Here is a 12,481-nt window from a genome sequence, read left to right on the forward strand (position 1 = left end):
CAGGCGGGTCTCGAACCCATGGGCTCAGGCCATCCACTCACCTCAGCCTCCCAAAGCGCGAGATTACAGGCTGAGCCACCGAGCCCGGCCTCTTTAAATTTTTAAATGACAATTTTTAAATAGAGATAAAGCTGTAGTTGCCCGACTGATCTGGTGTGATTTACTTTTGTCCATGTTCGAGGGCCAGTAGGTGGCGCTGTGGCACAGGATTTGAGGCTTCCTGGGGTCACAGCCCCCGGACTGAGTGGACGGTCAGGATCAACTGAAAACCCGAGTCAGACCACTTAAACCCCCACTGCAGACTGATAACCCAGCACGGCCTCTGCGGCACAGGAGTGAGATGAGGCTCCTTGGGTGCAGCCTGGAAAAGAGGGATGTGCCCTTTTCCTCCAGCTGCTTGTTCACATGAAAGGCTCTACAGGTGGTAGCGCGCACCTGTAGTTCCAGCTACTGAGGATGCTGAGGCGGAAGGATCACCGGAGCCCAGCAGGTGGAGACTGCGGTGACCGGGAGCAGCCACTGCACTCCAGTCTGGGCGACTGAGTGAGACTCCAACTCAAAAAAAAAAAAGAAAGAAACGAAAAGAAAGAAAGGCTCTGTGGAGTTAGGGACCCTTAGACACTTAGGTCTGGGACATCATCTGACTCAAGCCCCTCAGACTCCCAGATTGTCGTGATTAATTTAGAGTATGACTTCGGGTTTCATCTGACCTCTACCTGAATGCCATCACTTCCTCTTAGTGTGTGACCTTTCTTAGCCCTCCGTTTGCTTATAAAACAGACATTGAGCCAGTGAAGTGGCTCACGCCTGTAATCCCAGCACTTTGGGAGGCAGAGGCAAGAGGACTGCCTGAGTCCAAGGGTTTGAGATCAGCCTGGGCAACTTGGCGAGACCTCATCTCTACAATAAATAAAAAAAATTAGCCGGGTGTGGCGGCACTCACCTGTAGTTCCAGCTACTTAGAAGGCTGAAGCAGAAGGATCACCTGAGTCCAGCAGGTTGAGGCTACGATGGCTATGAGTGTGCCACTGCACTCCAGCCTTGGCGACAGAGTGAGACTCTGACTCAAAAAACAAACAAACAAAAAACACCAGACAGTGGCACCTACTTTACAGTTTTTTTGTGAAACCAAAAAAAGGTATATAAAATACATGGCCCATTGCAAAACCTTGTCTTCTTTTTTGAGTCGGAGTCTCATTCTGTCACCCAGACTGGAGTGCAGTGGCCGCTCCCGGCCACCACAGCCTCGACCTGCTCGGCTCTGGCGATCCTTCCGCCTCAGCCTTCCAAGTAGCTGGAATTTCAGGCGTCGGCTACCACACCTGGCTAATTTTTTGATTTATTGTAGAGATGAGGTCTCGCCAAGTTGCCCAGGCGGGTCTTGAACCTGCAGGCTCAGGCTATCCACTCACCTCAGCCTCCCAAAGTGCGGGATTACAGGCCCAGCTCAATGACTGCTTTTTTATGACTCTTGCAAGATGAATTGTGTAGACTGGCTCCTTGGGTTTCCAGATTGTGGGAGATGGCAAGAGATAAGCAAAACAGAATGACGCAAGGAAGCCAAGAAACCTGGGCCCATACCTGTTAGCCAGTTGCTTGTTACAGGAGCTGGGCTGGAGTCCCTAAATGTCACTGGTACTGATGTCTTTTAGCTCAGCTCACTATGACTTGTGTACTTCTAAAATTAACCACTTAGGCATGGGGCAGACTTACTGCAGGGTGCATTCTGGGAGTTAGCTGCTGTTGTCTACATCCAGGACGCTGTCTTTCCATACCCAGGGTGTGCACCTGTGTGAGCAGATAGAGTTAAACCTCTGGTGACTTGAGTGAGTGTCTCTGCTTTCCAGCTTCTTCAGGACCCTGAACATAGCTGGATGTTGGCACTTCATTCCCTCCTCAGATCAGCTGGCCTTACTCTGCTGCTGCACTCTAGACCATCTCAATTGGGCGAACTATTGAAATATAACAATTATGATAATAACAGCAATCTAGAAGAAAATTTGGCATCCAAGTCTCCCCAACCCATTTCCACAAGGACCAATTCCTGAAAGCCTTGAAGAACAAAGTCCTCCGTGTCCCTTGGCCACAGAAGAGGCCATGAATCCAGGGGAGCTTGGACAGTCTCATCCCAGCAGAACTCCTAGTCCTGGGATGTTCTTTCCTTCATGTCTAGCTTTTTTATTTTTGTTTTTTGAGTCAGAGTCTTACTCTGTTGCCCAGGCTAGAGGGCAGTGGCATGCTCATGGTCACCACAGCCTCAACCTGCTGGGCTCAGGCAATCCTTCTGCCTCAACCTTCCAAGTAGTTGGAACTACAGGTGTGAGCAACCACGCCTGGCTATTTTTTAAAATTTAGTGTAGAGATGAGGATTCGCCAAGTTGTCCAGGCTGTCTCGAACCCCTGGGCTCAGGCAATCCTCTTTCCTCCACCTCCCAAAGTGGTGGGATTACAGGCATGAGCCACCATGCCTGGCCCTTCATTTCTAGCTTTTAAAAGTGCAGTACAAATTAGCCAGACATGGTAGTGCCCACCTGTAGTTCTGGCTATTTGGAAGGCTGAGGTAGAAGGATCACCTGAACCCAGCAAGTCGATGCTGGGATGGCGGTGAATGTGCCACTACACTCCAGCCTGGGTAACAGAGTGAGACTCCCACTCAAACAAAAAAAAAAAGGTGCAGAATTATGGTATAGAGGCATATGAGTGACAAGTCTTACAAGACTTGGGCATTGACAAACAGAGTCCCTATGCATGAAGTAGAGGAAGGGACAAAAAATATTTCAAGAAATAGTAACTGACCAGGAGTTTGAAGCTGCTGTGCGCTGTGATTGCATCTAGGCATAGCCACCATACTTCAGCCTGGGCACTATAGCAAGACCTCATCTCTGAAAAAAAAAATGGTGGCTGAAAACTTTATCTCCATATGAGATAAAACTCAAAAGAGATCCACTCCTAGACACATCATAGACAAACTATCAAAAGACAAACAGAAAATTACAAAAGCAGCAAAAGAAGAAATTCCTTATCGTGTCCAAGGAAGCCTCAAGATGAAAAGCTGACTTCTCATTAGAAACAATGGAGGAAGAAGGCAATGAGATGACATATTGAATGTGCTTTTAAAAGATCAACCAGGCTGGGTGCAGTAACTCATGCCTATAATCCCAGTACTTTGGGAGGCTGAGGTGAGGGGATTGCCAAGCCCACAGGTTGGAGATCAGCCTGGACAACTTGGTGAGACCTCATCTTTACAATAAAATAAAAAAATTAGCCAGGTGTGGTAGCACGTGCCTGTAGTTCCAGCTACTTGGAAGACTGAGGCGGAAGGATCACCTGAGCCCAGCAGGTCAAGGTCACAGTGGCCATGAGCGTGCCACCGCACTTCAGCCTGGGCAACAAAGTAAGACCCAAAAAAAAAAAAACTAAAATAAAAAATAAATCAGCCAAGAGTTCTATATGAAGCAAACTAACTTTCAAAAATGAAGGTGAAATAAAAACAGTTCCAGATAAACGAAAACATCTGAAATTGGTGCTAGCAGATCTGCCTTATAAAAAACACTAAAGGAGTTGGACACGGTGGCTTACGCCTGTAATCCCAGCACTTTGTTTTTTTGTTGTTGTTTTTTGAGTTGGAGTCTCACTCTGTCATCCAGACTGGAGTGCAGTGGCCGCTCCCAGCCACCGCAGCCTCGACCTGCTGGGCTCCGGCGATCCTTCCGCCTCAACCTTCCAAGTAGTTGGAAATACAGGCGCGCGCTACCACGCCTGGCTAATTTTTTGATTTATTGTAGAGATGACGTCTCGCCAAGTTGCCTGGGCGGGTCTCAAACCTGTGGGCTCAGGCAATCCACTCACCTCGGCCTCCCAGAGCGCGGGATTACAGGCTGAGTCACCGAGCCCAGCCTAATCCCAGCACTTTGTAAGGCAGAGACAAGAGGATTGCCTGAGTCCAGGGGTTTGAGACCAGCCTGGACAACTTGGCGAGTCCTTGTCTCTACAATAAATAAAAAATTAGCTGGGCGTGGTAGCCTGCGCCTATATTTCTGCTATTTGGAAGACTGAGGCGGAAGGATCGTTGAAACCCAGTAGATCAACGCTGGGGTGCCCATGAGTGTGCCACTGCACTCCAACCTGGGTGACAGAGCAAGACTCCAACAAAAAAAAAAAAATTTTTTTTTTTTTTTTAATTATCCGGGCATGGGTGGTACACACCTGAAGCTCCAGCAACTCGAATGGCTAAAGTGGGAAGATGCTTTGAGCCCAGAAGTTTGAGGCTGCAGTGAGCTATGATCATGCCACTGCACTCCAGCTAGGCGCAGAATGAGACCTCCATCTCTAAAAAATAATAATAATGTAAAATAACAGCCCAAAGGAAAAAGAGGGAAGAGAGCTATTTTGAGACAAAGTTTCTGTATAAGTCAATATTAATCACAAGTATGCTGTTTTAAGATATATTTGATCATTCCCAATGCAGCAACTAAGATTATAATTCAAAAATAAAAAATATCAAGGTCAGCAAAGTAATTACAGTGGGATTCTGGAAAATCTTTAACACCAAAGGAGACAGTAAATGAGAACAAGGAACAACAAAGACATAATCATACAGAAAACAAAAAGTAAATCGAAAAACATAAATCTAACCATATCAATAATTACATTAGGCAGTGGCTCATGCCCACAATCCCAGTACTTTGGGAGGCGGAGGTATGAGGATTGCCTGAGCTCAGGGTTTTGAGACCAGCCTGGGCAACATAGCAAGACCTTGTCCCTACAATAAACCAAAAAATTATCTAGGTATGGTGGTGTATGCCTGTAGTTCTAGCTACTTGGAAGCCTGAGGTAGAAGGATCACCTGAGTCCAGCAGGTCCAGGCTGTGGTGGCAGTGAGCATGCCATTGCACTCCAGCCTGCAGCCTGGTCAACAGAGTGAGACCCTGACTTTAAAAAAAAATTACATTAAATGTAAATAAATTAAACATACTAGTCAAAAGGCAGAGATTGTCACACTGGATTAAAAACAAACAGGATCCAACTATATGATGTCTATAAGAGACAAACAGGTTGAAAGACTAGCAAAAGATATACTATGCAAACAGTAATCATCAGAGAGCTAGGTTGATCATGCTAATATTAGACAAAATGAACTTAACACTGTGTTACTAGAGACAAACAGGGATGTTTTATAATAAAAGTTTTAATTTATCAGGAAGATACAGTTATAAATTTACATTAAGTTAACAACAAAGCCCCCAAATTCACAAAACCAAAACTGGCAATTGAAGGAAAAAATAAAGAGTTTGAAACAATTGCTGGAGACTTCAAAAAATCATCAATAATACAGAAGATTTGAACAAAATTATCAACCACCTTGTCCTTACTAACATGTGTAGGACCTATCCCCCAACAATAGCAAAATTCTTTTCAAGTATATGTGAAATACTCCAGGATACACTCTATACTAGGCCATAAAACAAGTCTTAATAAATTGTAAAGGATTGGGATAACACAAAATACATTCTCTAAACATAACAGATTGAATAGTGGTAGGAAAGTTGCAGATTCCACAGATATTTGGAAACAAGCACATTTTAAATAACCAATGAGTCAAAAAACAAAAATTACAGAGAAATTAGTATTTGGAACTCAATGAAAACGAAACACAATGTACCAAAATTGTTGAGATGACACTAAAGCAAGCTTAGAGGAAAATATATAGCTTTAAAAATGAGTGTCCCAGCCGGGCTCGGTGGCTCAGCCTGTAATCCCGCGCCTTTGGGAGGCTGAGGTGAGTAGATGGCCTGAGCCCGCGGGTTCGAGACCCGCCTGGGCAGCGAGACCTCATCTCTACAATAAATCAAAAAATCAGCCGGGCGCGGTAGCGCATGCCTGTAATTCCGGCTACTCGGAAGGCTGAGGTGGAAGGATCGCCGGAGCCCAGCAGGTCGAGGCTGTGGTGGCTGGGAGCAGTCACTGCACTCCGGTCTGGGCGACAGAGTGAGACTCCGACTCAAAAAAAAAAAATTAGTGTCCCACTCTCTTCTGCAAATTCACTTAGTGACATAACTATGGACCTGATAACACCCTTGTTCTGGGCTCTACCATTTTCTTCTCAGAATTCTTTGTAAATGTCTGGTCCCCATATTCTTTGGAGTCGGGGTTAACGCCATTATTCTTCAGGAAATAAAATAAGGCACAGACTCTCTTGCTATGACCTGGTGCCACACCTCATCCTAGACGTAAAAGTTTCTTTGCCGAGCCAGGCCCCTGTTTCCTCGCCCAGGCAGGCTTCCGGTGTCTCCAGCTGCAGCTGCCCAGCCAGTCAGGAGCCAAGAGGAACAAGACAAGCAGACAGATGCAGCCCCCAGCCTCCTGCAACCCCCAGCCCTAGCGCCCCTCGGCACCGCAGAAACTCTACAGAGTGAGGGGGTCCATGCACACGCTCACCAGCTGGGGACACGCCACAGAGAATCATCCCTGACCTAAGGGAGGCAGCCCAGGGCAACTTATGTCTCCTACCTGACCATCTAAACCAGCAAAGCTGGTGACTCACTCGGACCTGCTTAGTATTTTTCTTAAAAGTGCCAACTTTTCGTGACTAGTTTTTATAATTTAATTTTTATTTTCATCAAAGTATACAGACACTAGTTTTAAGTCAAGTAATACTACAAGATTACAATGATGGACAGCTGTTCCCTGACCCACTACCACCCTTGCCATTTCAAAACTAACTTTTAAATAAACTGCCAACCTTTTCCAAAGTGGCTATGCAATTTTACATTCTCACCAGTAATATATGCACATTCCAATTTCGTCACATTTTGGTATTATCAGTGGTTTTAATTTTCATTTCCTTAGTAACATGAGTGATTACCAGGGGGGTAATCACTCTCAACACTTACAGCTCTTTCCTCTGGTTAATTATGTCTTAATTCATGCTTATCCTGAAAATACTCCATGTAATTTATTTTAGTGTTTTTCAGGTTCCCTATATTCTTTACTGACTTAGATGGTTTAGCTCTCAGACCACAGAAACACTCATGGCCCTACCTGCCATCTCTTTTCTGACTTGACTTTATTTTCTTTTGAGGTTTGAATCAATTCTGTTGACATTCTTTTGACTCTATAAGTATTATTTTCAGCTGAGCCATGTCACATATGGTGATTATATTTCCTTTTATCTGTTGTATTAAATATTTCAGATGCTCTGCAGAGTTGAAACAAGCTTACAATGGACACCCTTTTCACATCTTTGTTCCTTCATCTTTCCATCTCTGTATCCATCCATGAATCCATCTTGGTTTGGGTGCCTTTCAAAGGAAATTGTAGACATCAGTACACTTCACTGTAAGTATTTTCTCATATTGGTCTGTTTTTGGCATCAGGGTGAATGGTGGGCTCATAAAATGAGCTGGTAGGTGTTGCCTACTATTTGTCCTTTAAACAGCTTTATTGAGATATACTTTATATGCTCTGAAACTCACCATAGTTGAATTATATGTAATGAATAATTCTTAGCTAATCTATACATTTGTGCAAATATTGACACAGTCCAGACCTAGAAATTACTATCACTCCAAAAAGTTATCTCATGCATGTTTAGTCAGTCCCTACTCCCATCCCCAACCCAACAACAATTGATCTATTTTCTTCTTCTAGAGATTTACCTTTCTAGAAATTTCCTTAAATAGAATCATGTAATATTATTATCTTTTGTGTCTGACTTCATTCACTTAGCTATAGGTATTTGATGTTTATTCATGTTGATAGCACGAGTCCAAGTGTGTTCCTTTTATTCTTTTAAGAGATGGAGTCTCACTATGTATGTAGCTCAGGCTAGAGTGCAGAGGCTATTCACAGGCATGATCATAGCACACTGCACCCTCAAACTTCTGGCCATAAGTGACCCTCCTGTCTCAGCCTCCCAAATCACTGGGGCTACAGGCCACACTCACTTGAAAATTTGTTCCTGTCTGGGCTCGGTGGCTCAGCCTGTAATCCCAGCACTTTGGGAGCCCAAGGTGAGTGGATTGCCTGAGTCCGTGGGTTTGAGACCAGCCCAGGCAACTTAGCAAGACCTCATCCTTACAATAAAATAAAATTAGCTGGGCGTGGTAGTACACGCCTGTAGTTCCAGCTACTTGGAAGGCTGAGGTGGATGGATCACTGGAACCTAGCAGGCCAGTGCTGGGGTGGTCATGAGTGTGCCACTGCACTCCAGCCTGGGCGACGTAGTGAGACTCCAACTCAAAAAAAAAAAGAAAAATGTTTCCTTTTTATTGCTGAATGATATTTATTGTATTGATATACAAGAGTTTATTGGTTCACCATCTGATGGACATTTGGGTTGTTTTCAGCTTTTGACTATTATGAATGAAGCTGCTGTGATCATGTGTGTGCAAGTTTTGTGTTGATATATATGTCTATTTATCTCGAGCAGCTCACTAGAAATGGAATTGCCAGATATGACAAGCACATATTTAACTTTTAAATAAACTGCCAAACTTTTCCAAAGTGGCTATGAAATTTTACATTCTCACCAGTAATATATGCACATTCCAATTTCACACATCTTGGTATTATCAGTCTTTCAGACTGTAGTCATTCTACTGGATGGATGTTGATATCTCATTGTGATTTTAATTTTCATTTCTGTAGTAACTAATGAGGTTGAAAACCTTTTTGTGTGCATATTCTTGATTCATATATTTTCTTTGTGAAATGTCTATTAAAATATTTTGTTCATTTTTAAAATTAGTTATTTGTCTTGTTATTTAATTGTAAGAGTTTTGTTTTGTTTTTTGAGTCAGGGTCTCACTCTGACACCCAGGCTGGAGTGCAGTGCCATGCTCACTGCTCACCACAGTCTTGACCTTCAGGGCTCAGATGATTCTTCCACCTCAGCCTCTCAAGTGGCTGAAACTACAGACATGGGCCACCACGCCTGGCTAATTTTTTAATTTTTTGTAGAGACAGTCTTGCCATATTGCCCAGTCTGGTCTCAAACTCCTGAGCTCAAGCAATCCTCCCACTTTGGTCTCCCACGGTGCTGGAATTACAGACATGAACCATTGGCCCAGCCAAGAGTTCTTTATATATACTATGCATAAATCCTTTATCGGATATGTAATTCGCAAATATTTTTTTCTCTCAATGTGTGGCTTGTCTCTTCCTTTTCTTTCTTTTTTTCTTCCAGAGATGAAGTCCTACTCTGTTGCTCAGGCTGGAATGCAGTGGCATAATCACGGCTCACCACAGCTCACAGTAGCCTCAACCTCCCGGGCTCAGGTGTTTCTTCCACCTCAGCCTCTCAAGGAGTTGGGACTCAGGCATGCCTGAATAATTTTTTAATTTTTTTGTAGAGATGAGGTCTCTCTATATTGCCTAGGCTGGTCTTGAACTCCTGGACTTAAGTGGTGCTCCCACCTCGACTTCCCAAAGTGTGCGGTTACAGGCATGGGCCACTGTGTCTGGCCTCAATTTTTTAAAAAACAAACAAAAATCCTATGGAATTTGGATAGGCATTGCATTGAATCAATAGATGAATCTGGAGAGAATTGCCATCTTAATAATATTGAGTCTGCCAATCTATGAATGTGAAATATCTCTCTATTTATTTGGATCTTTAGTTTCTTTCAGCAATGTTTTATAGTTTGATGTGTTCAGGTTGTATTCTTTTTGATGCCCCTGTGAATGGGATTGTTTTCTCTATTTTCAGATTGTTTATTGCTGGTTTGCAGAAATGCAGTGATTTTTGTGTGTGTTAATTTTGTATTCTTAGACCTTTCTTCTAGTAGAGGTTTTTGGGGTTTTTTTTTTTAACATTCCTTTGGTCTTTCTACATATAGGATCATATCACCTGCAAATAAAATCAGAGTTTTACTTCTTCTTTTCCAATATCAATGCCTTTATTTTTCTTGACTTATTACACCAATCGCACATTTAACAATACAATGTTGAATGGGAGTGGTGAGAGAAGACAATCTTGCCTTGTTTCTGATGTTAGGAAGGAAAGTATTTAGTCTCGCCATTAAGTATGATGTTAGTGGCTCATACCTGCAATCACAGTGCTTTGGGAGGCTGAGGCAGGAGGATCATGTGAGGCCAGGAGTTCGAGACCAGACTGTGTAACATAGCAAGACCCTATCTCTACCAAAAAAAAAAGAAAATTTTTTTTAATTAGCTGGGTATGGTAGAACATACCTGTAGTCCTAGCAACTTGGGAGGCTGAGGGGAAGGTTCACTTGAGTCCGGGAGTTTGAAGCTGCAGTGAGCTATGATCACACCACTGCACTTTAGCCTGGGCAACAGAACAAGACTCTGTGTCTAAAAATAAAAAATATATAGATGTAATGTTAGCTGTAGGTTTTTCATAGGGGTTGTATTAGTTTACTAGGGCTGCCATACAATGCACCACACACTGGATGGCTTAAACAACAGAAAAGTATTTTCTCACACTTCTGGAGGCTTAAAGCCCAATATAAAGGTGTTGTAGGGTTGGTTTCTATCTGGGACCTCTTTTTTTGACTTGTAGGTGGCCACCTTCTCCCTGTGTCTTCACATGGTCTTCCCTCTCTGTGTCTGTATCCTAATCTCTTCTTATAAGGAGACCAATCATATTGGATTAGAGCCCAATCCAATGACCTCATTTAACTTTACCTCTTTAAAAACGCTATCGTCAAATACAGTCACATTCTGAGATATTAGAGTTAGGACTTCAACATATCAACTGGGATTCATTATATTTACATTATCTATTTTGTTGGCATAACAGGGGCCCTTTATCAGGCTGAGGAGTTTCCTCTCTATTCCTAGTTTGTTGAGGATTTTCATAAGGAATAGGTTTGGGATTTTATCAAATGTTCTTTCTGTGTCTTTGAGATGATATGTGAGTTTTGTCCTTTATATATTAATACAATGCATTATGTTAATTGATTTTCAGATGTTAAACCAACCCTGCATTCCTGGAATAAATCCTACTTGGTGATAGTGTTGGATCCTTTTTACATATCGCTAGGTTATATTTTGTTGAGGAATTTTGTGTCTGTACTTATGAAGAATATTAATCTATAGTTCACTTCAATATCTTTGCCTGGTTTTGGTATCAGGATAATACTGGTCAAATTGAATGAGTTGGGAAATGTTCCTCCTCTTTTGCTTTCCAAAAAGATTTGGATATGATTTGTATTATTTCTTCCTTAAGTATTTTATAGGATTCACTAGCAAAGGCATTTGAACCTGAGCTTTTCTTTATGGGAAGATTTTTAATCAGTCATTCAATTTCTCTTATTGTGTAGGTCTCTTCACATTTTCATTTTGTTGTTGAGTCAGTTTTGTAAGTTTTATTCTAGGAATTTTTTCATTGTATTTACATTGTCTATTTTGTTGGCATAAAGCTGTTCTTACTATTTCCTTACAAGTTTTTTTATTTCTTTTTCTTTTTTGTTAAAGTTAGAGTCTCACTCTACTGCCCAGGCTGGAGTGCAGTGGCATGCTCATGGCCACCACAGCCTTGACCTGCTGGGCTCAGGTGACCTTCAGCCTCAGCCTTCCTTCCAAGTAGCTGGAACTACAGGTGCACTCTACCACACCTGGCTAATTTTTAAATTTATTACAGAGACGAGGTTTCATCAAGTTGCCCAGACTGGTCTCAAACCCCTGAGCGTAGGCAATGCTCTTGCCTCGGCCTCCCAAAGTGCTGGGATTACAGGCTTGAGCCACCGTGCCTGGGCTAAATTTTTTTCTTATTTCTTTCTTTCTTTCTTTCTTTTTGAATTGGAGTCTCACTCTGCCACCCAGGCTGGAGTGCAGTGGCCCGCTCACAGCCACCCCAGTGTCAACCTGCTGGCCTCAGCCTTCCAAGTAGCCAGAACTACAAGCATGCACTACCACGCCCGGCTAATTTTTTTATTTATTGTAGGGAAGAGGTCTCGCCAAGTTGCCCAGGCTGGTCTTGAACCCATGGGCTCGAGCAATCCTCTCACCTCAGCCTCCCAAAGTGCTGGGATTACAGGCTTGAGACACCACGCCCAGCCAACTTTTTTATTTCTATGAGACCAGTTGTAAGAATATCTTCTTTTTCCTTCATAGCATAGGTAATTTTGTCTTTTCTCTCTTTTCTGGATATTTATTTAAAATTTTTAAAATTGTGCAATTATACTTAGTGCAGCTTTATTCATAATAAGCAAAAGCTTAACCCAAATGTCCACAGGTAGGAGACTGCATAAACAAACATGCAATGACATATTGCTAGTAATTTTAAATAAGAAACAACCTATTGATACAAACAATATCATGGGTAATCTCACAGACATTATATGGAGGAAGGGAATCCAGACATTAAGGTGTGCATATTATATGAGTCCATTTATATAAAATTCAGAGCAAATAAAACAGATCTATGGTGACAGAATTAAGAAAATAAGTTGCTAGCCAGGCTCGGTGGCTCAGCCTGTAATCTCGTGCCTTTGGGAGGCTGAGGTGAGTGGAC

This window comes from Carlito syrichta, unplaced genomic scaffold, assembly GCF_000164805.1.
Source record: "Carlito syrichta isolate Samal-C Ts95f unplaced genomic scaffold, Tarsius_syrichta-2.0.1 Scaffold306734, whole genome shotgun sequence".
NCBI lineage: Eukaryota > Metazoa > Chordata > Mammalia > Primates > Tarsiidae > Carlito > Carlito syrichta.